This window comes from Sander lucioperca, chromosome 19 (assembly GCF_008315115.2).
Source record: "Sander lucioperca isolate FBNREF2018 chromosome 19, SLUC_FBN_1.2, whole genome shotgun sequence".
Classification (NCBI taxonomy): domain Eukaryota; kingdom Metazoa; phylum Chordata; class Actinopteri; order Perciformes; family Percidae; genus Sander; species Sander lucioperca.
The window spans coordinates 13,088,115-13,100,029 of record NC_050191.1 but is presented as its reverse complement, the minus strand read 5'-3'; positions in this window follow the sequence as shown (position 1 = coordinate 13,100,029).

The following is an 11,915-nucleotide window of genomic DNA, read 5'->3' as shown; positions in this document are numbered from 1 at the left end:
TTTTTTTTATAATGTCTTTGTCCTTTCTTAAAGGATCATTTGTTTTTTTCATACATATTATAAATCAATCATTGATTCATATCCAAAAATATTCTGCATGGGATAAACTCTTGTGTCTTTCTCTCACCACACACACACACACACACACACACACACACACACACACACACACACACACACACACTCATGTAGAGAATGTGAGCTGTTAGCCACGGTTTCCCTTTGTCATTTCATCAGCCTTGATTTCGGGTGTGAATTTATGTGATATAGTAGCAGGAACAGCGGGGAAAAATCCATGGGGAACCGCATTTCCTCTTCCTGTTACAGTACCAAGCTGTTATTGTTCCACCAGAAGCAGAGGAGGTGGTGATGGCGGTGTTGGGGTTCAGTTAAATCCTGGACCCGCTGGTCATGTCGCTCACGAGGTGCCGCAGCATGAGGATCTGATGCCGGCTAATGGGCTGAAACGGCTCACTGTAAATGTCACTGGCCTGCTGGGTGGTCATGTTTGTCAGGTGGAGTTATAAACCCAACTGGTGCTGAAAAGGTTTTGGGCCAGATCCAGAAAAAAGTCCTTAGCCGGCCCTTAGGGTCCTCCTGGAAAGATATAAAAATATTTGCCATGGAAATTGTAGATTTTCTCCAACTTTATGGTAGACTGAGTGGAGAATTTAAATGGGTAACTTGCTTACAATCTCTTTTATGCAACTAGCCTCATTGATTGGCACTTTTGGTCGTGGCAGAGTTTGGCAAACTGTTTTAAAATGTCTTTCTCTCTTGTGCTGTCTGTAGTTTCTAAATTTCAGTTGCAGTTTGTTTAAGTTGAACTCTAACTTAAAAAGCTTAGATTTCAGCTTCCTTAAAAGGTATTAAAGAGTCTTAAATTTCATTTACAAAGGTCTTAAATATTTTTTCTAGCTTCTGTGACTTTAGCAAAAATTGGCTGGAAAATCCCCAGTACTATATTTTTCCAGACCTCTTGACATGTGAAATTCCTATGTGGACCTTAGCTTAATGCAGAAAAGATTGGACACTAACTGCCCAGTTGGAAATGGCAGAGAGCCAAAATAAACATGTGGTTGATGAATAAAGTCAAACACCTAGCCTGGAAAAATGAGGAGTTGCTGGACCGAACTTGGGATAAAATGCAATGGAGTCTGCACTTGAATGTAACATGTAGCGAGAAAAAAATAACTTAAGTGGGATGCCCACGATGTCCTGTTTCTGCTTGATGTGTAAGGAATGTTAGGCAAGTGTTTGCTAGCATGTTAGCTCTAAAAAAAAAAAGAGTTTGTTTATCTTGTCTGTTTTCATACAAATATACTATCGTTGCTAACTGTTTTTATTAATCGTATGTTATCTGTCCACAAGTGTCAATCTTATCAATGCTCCTACACACCCTTCCCAAATTTCACAACCTACGGCCTGCGCCGGAGGGTCAAAGTTCACCTGTTTCTGATCTGACCCCCGCGTGACCTTTTCTGATGTGATTGACCACTGGCACAAAAGAGCCCCAGTGGTCGCTGAGGTTCTGGGCCATCCGTTAGCCACAGCAGGGGCAGATAGGGGAAAGGTTTCCGGGTCAGGGGTCATCGAGATGCCACATGCTCGGTCGTCTGTCACATGGCTCAGCCCCTCTCGGATGACAGTGGATGGCTTTGAGAGCAGAGTCTAGTCCCCCTTACAGCCCACCACTTACAGATGGATGTGATTCATTCAGGCTATCAGTTCCCCCAGATGAGGGCGGGATGTGACTTAGGGCACGATCCAAATTTGATAAAGTGTTTAGATGTCATGTGGAGGAACAGCAGCGCAATAAAAACAATGTTCCTTTGCTGGGATACCTGTCATTGTAAATAAACTGTGAATAGTGTCAAGGGCTATCGTATCAAAAATATTATTTAATCTAGTATTGTGTTTTCTATTTAGTTGTTCTTGCTTTTTATAATTTATATTAAGATAATTTAATGCACAATAGAGTAAATATCACAGATATCTCTTTTTCAAATCTGTTTTCCTGTGTCTGTCTCGCACACGTGCACGCTCACGCGCAGACAGAGTGGAGGTGACCCTGTCCAGACGGGATATAGGGCTCAGTTCCATGGCAAAGCGCCGGTGTTACTGCTGAGGAGGTGAAATGTGAGCCAGCTCACTGTCCTGGATCGATGGACTCGCCTCTACTGCTGTCCCAGGAGCCCGTTCGCTCTCTATCACTGTCACCACTCCCTGTCTCTCGCTCTTCCTCCCTCTCTACTCTCTCTGTCTCTTCCTGTCTTCTTCTTCACTCACTCTCTTTTCTTTTATTTCCTGCCCCTCCCTTCCTCTGCATATCTACAGTATATCTCCTATGTTGCCAAACAATTGCACTGCCACAAGCAAGTAAAATTAAAGATACAGTATTAACAAAAAAGTCATAATGTATATGTCAGTAGTTATTGACATATACATTAATTTATTCCTGTGCGAGTAGCAATACACACACAAATATTTTCTCCTCTCTCCACATCCTGCCCAACCTCTTCCCTCCGTTCTCTCTTCTTTCCTTTCTCTATTTATTCCTCTGCTACTTTACTCTGAGTTCGTCTTTCTCTTCTATCGATCCACTGCGGAAGCAACTGGTCTGTCTGCCTGCTGCTGAGGAATAATGTGGCAGGGGAGCTTTTTTATTATGGATTCAACGTGTGTGTGTGTGTGTGTGTGTGTGTGTGTGTGTGTCACATACTGTAAATCTTGTTTGTGTGTAGGTCTATGCATATATGTGTGCATGTACTCTACATTTTTGAGTGTGTTTAAGCTAGAAAGACAGAGTAGGACTCTGTGTATGTTCTTTTAATGTGTGTATGTGAATTTGTATTTTTTCTTTGTGTACATCTGTCTTTTGGCCCACTTTTCTAAAGAGCCATTTGAGGGTTAATACTTAGTTTTAGGATTATGGTTAAAGCTTAATTAAAAATTAGGACTTATTTTTATAGTTTCGGCCATACTTATATTAACATCAGTTTATATCTGGGAATGCAATGACATTGCAAAAAAGTCAGATGGGGCACCCAGATAATCATACATGTTTTGAGCAAACCCCCAGGTTAGCGTATTTGGAAAAGAAAACAAAGCCGACAGTTATTACCCAAGCTGTCAGTTGTAATCCTATATTACACTTTACTAGTTCATCTACAAATAAAGTGGTTTAGAGACTATAAACTGCCTACACTGTTGGTCACTCATGTGTCTTGACCTGTTGGTCTTTGTTGTAGTGATGTTGCCGAGCTACACAAAGTGTGTGAACACTGTCATTATAATCAATAGATATGATGGCCAAAACTATTAAAAAATAACATAGTTGTAATAAACCAGAACTGTACTTTAGGTCTTGTGCAGGTCAAGGTTAGATTAACTAGTAGGGTTAAGCATGTAGTTGTGATTGTTAAGGTTAGTGGTTAGAGACTGCATCATGTCAATGACAGCCCTCAGAAGTACAGCAGTACAATCGTGTGTGTGTGTGTGTGTGTGTGTGTGTGTGTGTGTGTGCGTGCAACAACAACAACAACATTCCCTTCATTATCACTTGGGGAACACTTTGCCCCGGGCACAGCCATGACTGCGACCCTGTGTTTGGAGTCAAATATAAAAAAGAAGGAGAATTCCAGCCAGGAAGATTTTCCTGTAAACGTCCTCCTCTGGTTGAGAGCCATCAATCCGCCTCTGGCAGCGTTCCGCCCGGAAACAAGGATCACATCCAGTCAAAACAGGCCAGTGTTTGGTTTCCACCGCAGAACATGGTTGGATGCCAGTGGCGAGACCCTTACTGCGAGTGTGTGTGTGTGTGTGTGGGAGAAAGGCGAACCTCTGGTCATCTGTACAAGAGAGTGAGACACAGGTGAATGGCAAACCCCTTGTATCTAATTTGTTAATTTGCCTGGCGGCAAAGGAAAAACCTTGACAACCTTACTTTTTTAATACTGTGAAGCTTTCATCACTCAACACCGTAATTGCCTGCCATTGCTAGTTGCTGGGCTGCATGAACACACGGAGGATGCCTGGTCTTATCCACACATGTGCTTTGTAATGAGTTGAAAACTCCCATCTGTAGCTCGCTCTCTGTTCTCCTTTCTTCTCTGGGTCAGAGAATATAAGCCATTAATCATCACCTGGGTGTGTGACAGCCAGCGTTTGATTGGAGGTTTGATCCCGGCCCTTTGACAGCTTTCTCTCTCTGGCTGGTGTTGCTAGAGGGGTAAAGGCAGGGAGGCAGGGTGGCGGGGGTGTTGTAGGGGGGTTGAACACACATCACAGGAAGCATAATTGGCCGTGAGTGAGCGCTTACTGGATCAGCAGCGAGCTCCCTGACTGAGCGGTGTGTGTCAGCCGTCCTGGACCCCCTCCAAGCAGCCGGGGATATTTTTAATTTACCTCAGACATCAGGCACCAGGAATGTGCCCCCCCCCCCACCTATGGATACCATACTCCACCCCCTCTCCCTTTCATTCACTCTTGCTCTGCTTCCCATTATCTTTATTTGAAATGCAGATCTATATTGACTCATCAGAAACACATGTGTGCGGATAGTACATACGTGAGCAACATACATGTGCGCTTATCCACACAAATTCACTTACTTTCAGTTTGAAAGCCGATATGGTGGTTCACTGTAAAATAGGCCCAAGGTGCACTCCGGAAATACCTGGAAGTGGGAGCCAGGATGCATGTTGTTTTATCCTGCGCAGCCAGGTCATCAGAGTTCAGACTTTGTTCACAGGCATACCTCGCTGATTGATCTGGATTGGAACGGAATGGTTCAGCCCTTAGGTACAGTAGATTGAGTTGGTTACTAATGCACAACCAGGTTGGCTCTGGACGCCTGCTTAAGGGGCCCTGCTGATCAAGCACAGGCCTGCCCTGGCTTCTAACCCTGTCTTTAGTTTGACGACAGCCACTGGATGTTATAATGGCTCCCTTGGTTTCATTTTTGCCACGTGACATTTTTTTGGTCTCTCAACAAAGCAACAGTACCATGATGTAAACAGCCATGTCTCGGTCCATACCAAGGCCCCAATAGCACTACTTTTGAAATACTTGTTCTTGTAACAGGAAGTGTTTATCCCCCACTAATTATGCCCTCGTGAAACGTGGCTTCTCGGAACCAACTGGTTGCACTCATACATAAACATTCAACTCAACTTAGAAATGCCTTGTTTGGACGCTGAAAGTTGCAGGAAGGCAGACATCAGACTTAATAGATAGTGTACATGTTTGCTCTTTGAGAAATATGATAATACAAGTGTTAATCTGACACTGTGTTGACAGGGCTGCCCTGTACAGGGGATGCTGAGAACATTTTGAGGATCAAAAGGTGAGGAAAGGCTTAGATTTTCCAAGAATCCCACCAGCGAGGTAACAGAGAGTTGAGTTTTGGCAGGGTTCACTACCAAGGTCTGTGTGTGTGTTTGTGTGCGTGTGCGTGTGCGTGTGCGTGCGCGCCCTGGCTCTATCTTTATGAACGTCCACCTGAGGAGAGGCTGTTTCCGCTGTCACGGTAAATTCCTGTGCAGCTCTCACAGTGTCAGCCCCAGCAGCGGGCTGTCTTTGGGGTGGTCGCACTCAAGAGGCCCCCTGTTTCATAGCTCCTCAGGTCGCCCCCTGCCATGCCTGCCGAAAATAAAGAGCCTCTCTGTCTTTGTGCTCTGGAAATATCAGTGATATATTTCAGCCAAGTAGCTTGTGTTTCAACTGCCAACACGGACATTGACCATAACTTTTAATGGTGTACACGTCTATATGTACAAAATTAAGATGTTTAAAAAATAATAATAAAGGCTCCTATAAAGTTTGTCTGGAAGTCTTAAAATAAACGTATAGATATTTGCATTTCAGTAGCCTAAAGATTACAGACAGAATTAACTGCAAAAAGGCAATTCAAGAAAGTTCTTTTATCTCATTTAAGGATGATTCTGTCTTATTTTTTCTTATCCATGATAAATAATCTTGTCAAATGTGTTTCCAGATATCCGGTCTCCTATTTTTCAAATTAAGATATTCAATCTTTTTTTTAGCCTGAGCTGACTAGAAACTAGCCTGGTTGACACCAGACCCTTCTCATTTGTAACTGAGAGTGGGTCTGGGCAAGCTTCATTCACAGCCCATTTCCAAAGGGGCGACACCAATGGACGCCGCTCAAATGCCTCTGGGCGCAATTGGATAGTCCTTCAACCAATCACACCAACAATCTGGGTGATGTAGCAGCTACAGCGGCATCAACGGGTCGCTGCGCTTCGGTGGCCGTTATGTTGAATGTAAACAAAAAGCTGCTTGCCGTCGCTGCGCTATCGTCATCACAAGCCCGCCTCAACGGTTGTGATTGGTGCCTCGATTTGGAAAAATTGGAAATGGGCTTGAATGGGCTCTTGGCCAGACTGACTTGCAGAGCAAATCTCAAATTTGCCAGAAGTTCGTCAGGGTTTTCCCAGGCTTACTAGAAACAAGTTTCATAATTGTCACACTCAAAACCTTGACATCTATCAAGGGAAATCTTAATAAACTTACCTTTTGTTTGTAGTTCACAGTACAGTCTCCTGGTGAAGCTCCTCGCCATCAGGTTAAAAAACCTTTTATATTGATTTTTTATTTTTTTTTATTGCTCATATGTTTAGTTTTAAGGTCAGGCATGTTTCTAGCAGCATGATTTTTATTTAAGTCATTTTTGCTTACTCCATTGGCATGCTTTTTTTTTAATTTGATATGGGAACTTTTCTCTACATTGCCCAATATTTAGCTTTTGCAGTGTACCATCAAGGTGCCCTTGAACAAGGCACTTAACCACCAGCTGCTCAGAGTTGCTCAGTGGCCAATAAATGAGGACTGGTTGTACTGGGCAGCTCCCAGTTGTCAATGCATGGAACTGTGGGAATGTGCTCAAGCGTGCCTCAATTACTTTCCATACATGAATACAGGATAAGCTTGATTGTCACAAAATTTCACCACAAGCACAAGATTTCATTCTAACTGTGCGCTGCGGTTTGGAAGCATTGTACATCAGATTAGAGCATGATAGTAATCTCCAGCCAATTAGGATTGAAGAACCAGATAATTGGTGGTCTCCTTTGTCACTGCGTTCATTATCCTAATTATGTCGGGTGGAGGAGCCCCCAACATGCATATGTGTGCAATAAGTGTTTGATTGTTTTTGTGAACTGGACTATGGAGGGGAATTTAATGTTGGTGTGTGATGAGGGAGAGAAGGGGAGGTGAGGGTGGAGGGGTTGGTGCTGTTATCTAATAAGCTGATTTTTCCACCTGCAGATGTAACAAAGCCAAGCAAGTCAAATGAGGGAGGGACCATCTCAAATTAATTTCCCATTGCTGTTTTCTTTGTCTTTAACCCTTTATATTTCTCATTCATGTATTCCGTACTTCCTCTTGCCCCTGCAATCCCCCTGCATCCCTGTACTCTCTCAAATCTCTCCTCAGCGCCGTCTTTCTCCGTCTTTCTCCGTCTCTTTATCCCTGCCTCCCTCTCTTTCCTTGCTTTTCTCACTCTTTGTCCTATACATCAGTGAATGCAGTAATGCTATAGATACATGACGTCACCCCGGCAGTTGCACTCATTACTGTAATAGCCCGGCGCTCGGGGAGGGGAGGGGAGGCCAGACGGATTTTCCTGCTATAGTCTGCATAGGTAGTGGATCATCTTCCTTTGTCTCTATCTCTCTCACCCCCAACTCTCTTTGTGCCTTTGTCTTGCAACCTACCTTTCTTTGTTGCTTTGTCTTTGTTTCTTTTGTTTTCACTCTCACATTTCTTCTGCTATCCCTCTATTTTTTTCTCACCATCTCTCTCTTTTTCTACCCCCACCCACCACACACACACACACACACACACACACACACACACACACACACACACACACACACACACACACGTGCCCCTTCTTGGTCTCTTAATCCCTCTATGCCTTGGCACACACACATCTCTCTCCTCTTCCTGTCTCTCACGACAGTTAGTTGAGTGATGGAGCCTGCTCTTCGCCATATAGTGCACTAATAACAACGACCCTGCAGTCTTGATGTACAGGATGTTCACAGCCACTAGGACCCCACTGGGAGATGTCAGTACAACACTGTGATTGTGTGTGTGTGTGTGTGTGTGTGTGTGTGTGTGTGTGTGTGTGTGTGTGTGTGCACATATGGTCTCTCATGCGTGTGTGTTTCCCCGGTAATGTAATGTAAATATCAATCGTGGCAGAGGAGAAAATGGAAGATCAAAGCCAGTGGGATACAGGAGAATGGACGGCTGTGTCTAAATGTGTCTGGCCTGCGATATCAATGATGAGCCTGAAGTGTTTAGGGACAGAAGAAAATCCCAAGAGTCCCCGATTTCTCAAATATGGAGTTAATAGACACAGTTGATGAGAGCATTAGTGCATGAGTGGCTGCTGTGTGTGAGTGGCCATATGCGTTTGGTATTTTCAGGACTACAACACAGATTCTCGTGAATCTGCAAACTTTTCCTGTGATATAGGAGAAGGGAGGAAAGCAATTGAAAAGAAAAATGTGAGTCGAGGCCCTCAACTCTCGACGGGGCAATGAGAGATGATGGGTGGTGACAATACACCCTTCAACGAAAAATGCGCTTCCTCTCCACCGGCCCTCCACCTCTTGTCTTCGGGCCCCCTCACAGCTGAGAACCTTCGGAGGCTCCAGGACCCCACCAAGCCGCCCTCCCCAAAAACGGAGATCTGTCACCCTGGGCTGCCTCAACCATTGAGCCCCTCTGCTGGGCCTCTGACCAGGAGCCACGGGAAAGCATAGGGAAACTGTAGAAGTCTTTTCGTATGATGTAGCCTGTAGAATAGGCTTGATACAAACCAAATGTGACAACAGCAAATTACCGCCAACGAAGGGCACAGAGGCCTGAGGGAAGCTATCACACAGTGGACAGCACAATGACTAGTACAAAGCTACTGTCCTGCTGCATTAGCTGTGTCTAATTTTTATTTTGCTTTCTCTCTCTATCTCTCTGTCTCTTCTTCCCCAGCCGCTGTCATTACTGCTGTCATGCTGAATGAAGCTGGAGGTTGTCCGTTAACTGGACACGAGTGGACAAACTGTCCATTATTGATCTCACGTGAATTAATTTGATATTTCATGTGAGCTCTTTCTAACTGAATGTTGGATTAAGGTTTTGCTTTGCCCACGCCACGCTGAGACAATTGTTTGTCTGCTATTGATCACAGCCAGGCATAATCAATCCTTCTTGTCTTGCTGCTGCGGGAAAGACGAAAGAGTAATTTGAACATTGCAGGAGAACTGGCCAAGATGCAGTCTGACCCCGTCTGCTCCTGCAATACATATTGATCCTGTGTACCGATCGAGCATGAATGCTGCTTCTGGCAGATTACTGTATATGATGCCAGTTGCTTGTAATCTCACCAATTGGGCAGAGGTGCAGACCAGCCCTGGGTGGTCGCCGTGACAGTGTACCAAGGGTTATGTAACCCCCGCTGATGGAGTTATGATTGGAGACCGATAAGGGCATGTGATCCCTGCAGAGGAATTAATGCACGCCTCACTTCATCCCTGATCCTGCTTCCACTCAACATAAAGCAAATTACTACTAACAATCTGCAGGCAGGCCGGCAGTGGCGGCGGCCCAGGCTTCCAGTGCAACAGGGACAATGCCATTGTTCTCCATCTCCCTCCCTCCCTTACTCCCCCAACAAATTATAAGTACCCCACTGGGCTCGAAGGAGCCTGTCGACCTCAATTCCACGAAACTTTACACGTCTAAACCGTCTTGTAGATGGCTGTGAAAAGAAAATGTTTCTCCTTTTTTGTCTTTACACTTTTGTCCTCACAGTCCTTGATTGTCTTCTAATTGATGGTGCTTTCAGGTTCATATTCATCACCAATTTTCCCATGCTCCTGATGGACTGTGTGCTGATTGGATGGACAGGGCTCTGGGAAGGTACATGAACAGGAACAAACAAACACAAAGCCGATTTGACACCTGTGTTAGAGGTAACAAGATTTGATATCTGAAAACAAACGGACTTAGATTCCAGAGTCTAACTAAGATCCACACACTGTGCAAAATATATTTTTTTATTTGGTGCTTGTAAAGCTGTGGCTTTATATTAAGTAAATACAGAAAGGTAGAAAGACTTGCTTGCATTTCTCACAATGCCTATTGAAAGGTAAATAAATACATGGAAATGAAAAGATGCATGTGTTCCACTTCCTGTATCCTGAAGGTCACCTCAGCATTCAGTAGTCCTGAGAGCAGGTGTGTGTACAGGGGAGGGGTTAGTATGGTGCAAAGTGGAGAGAGATAGAAATGAAGAGTAGGTACAAATAAAAGGCAAACGAGACAGGAGTGCATGAGCTCCAGAGTCAGGGCGAATACATTTTCCATGCATCATTACTCAGGATTGCAATCACTTCATGCTTTTATTCTTCATGTTCTCTAATATGACAATACGTGAATGCCCACTTTTTGAATTTTGAAGAACGTTATTGACTTAAGAGCATGCATTTTCGTCTGTGAGAGAACAAACTGTCACAGAGGAACAGGAGCAAAGCTTTGTCCCTCGTGAACCCTTCAGCATAACGTTCAGCCTCCATCAGGGTCTTCGTCAGAGTTGTGTAACACCACCCTCACAGTGTTGGGGCGTCCTTGACTGTCACTCTCTTCATCTCCATCTCCATCACTCTAATCATCTTAGATCATCACTTAAAAATGGATATTGAGTGGGAAGCTGCGACGAAGCAAACGTGGTAATCTTTCCACTTCAGCACAGCCTTTTAAATTCTGTGAGCTACCCTGTCTGGGTCACCTTGTGTTTTCCTAGGTGTCTCTGCATGCGATAAATTGTCCCCCTTTGAACTTTCGCTCAATGTGGAGAAACAATGCAAATTTGAATGAATTTGCTTCGCAGTTGACTATTTGCATATCTATTTAACTAAGGATATTCTCATCATATTTCATCGATTAACACATCTTGGAGCTATGTTCAACAAGATTAATTAAAGCCATTTATCTGCTAAAGGTCCTTGCTGTGCCTAAGGACCATTTGTCTTTGTGATGATTACTGTTCAGGGCAGAAGGGGAAATCTCACTAGTCTTCACTGGAATGCCGTCTAAAGAAAGGAGTCTCCACTTTTGGAGACAAAGGAGCCGTGAAAACCCAAGTCTGCATGTACGTGTCGGAGAGATTTAAAGCGCCGGCACTGATGACATTCTGTACATCACCTCACCGAGTGCATTATCCTCACTGAACCTGCTGTTGTTCACATTGCTCCCCTCTCTCTCCCTCCCTTCTTTCTCTTGCATAATAGCTGCTTTGGCCGTGAGCTAGTAGCGGCAGCAGTGAGCTCACAGCAGCTCACCCCGCCCACCCAGCCCCGGCTGGGCTCAGCCGTTACTGAAAAGCTGCCAGTATTTCATCATCCTCTGTCTCCCCTCGATGACCCCAGTTGCAGCTATACCCCCAGTCGCCTCAGGGTGGCAGTGCAGCCATGCGTCCCCCCCCCCCACAGCCCAGACACATTGTCCTTGGTGTGTGTGTGTGTGTGTGTGTGTGTGTGTGTGTGTGTGTGTGTGTCTCTCTCTAACGGCTGGCAGGAACACCAACTGCCTTGAGTCCGCAGCGCTCTCTCTCTACAACAGTCTGGCACTGGCTGAGAGAGAAAGAGAGAGAGAGAGAGAGAGAGAGAGTGTGTGCAGGGAAAAAAAGGACAAAGAAAGAGGAGAGAAGGAAAATGTAATGCAGAGGAGGAGGAGGTAATGTATAGAATGATGAAGTAAGTGAGAAAAATGGAGAGAGACACAATAGGATGCTCTGGGACCTTGAGGGATTTAGGAAAAGGATTTAAGGAAAGGGACTGGCAAGGAAAGACAAATATAGAAAAACAAAGACAAGAGGC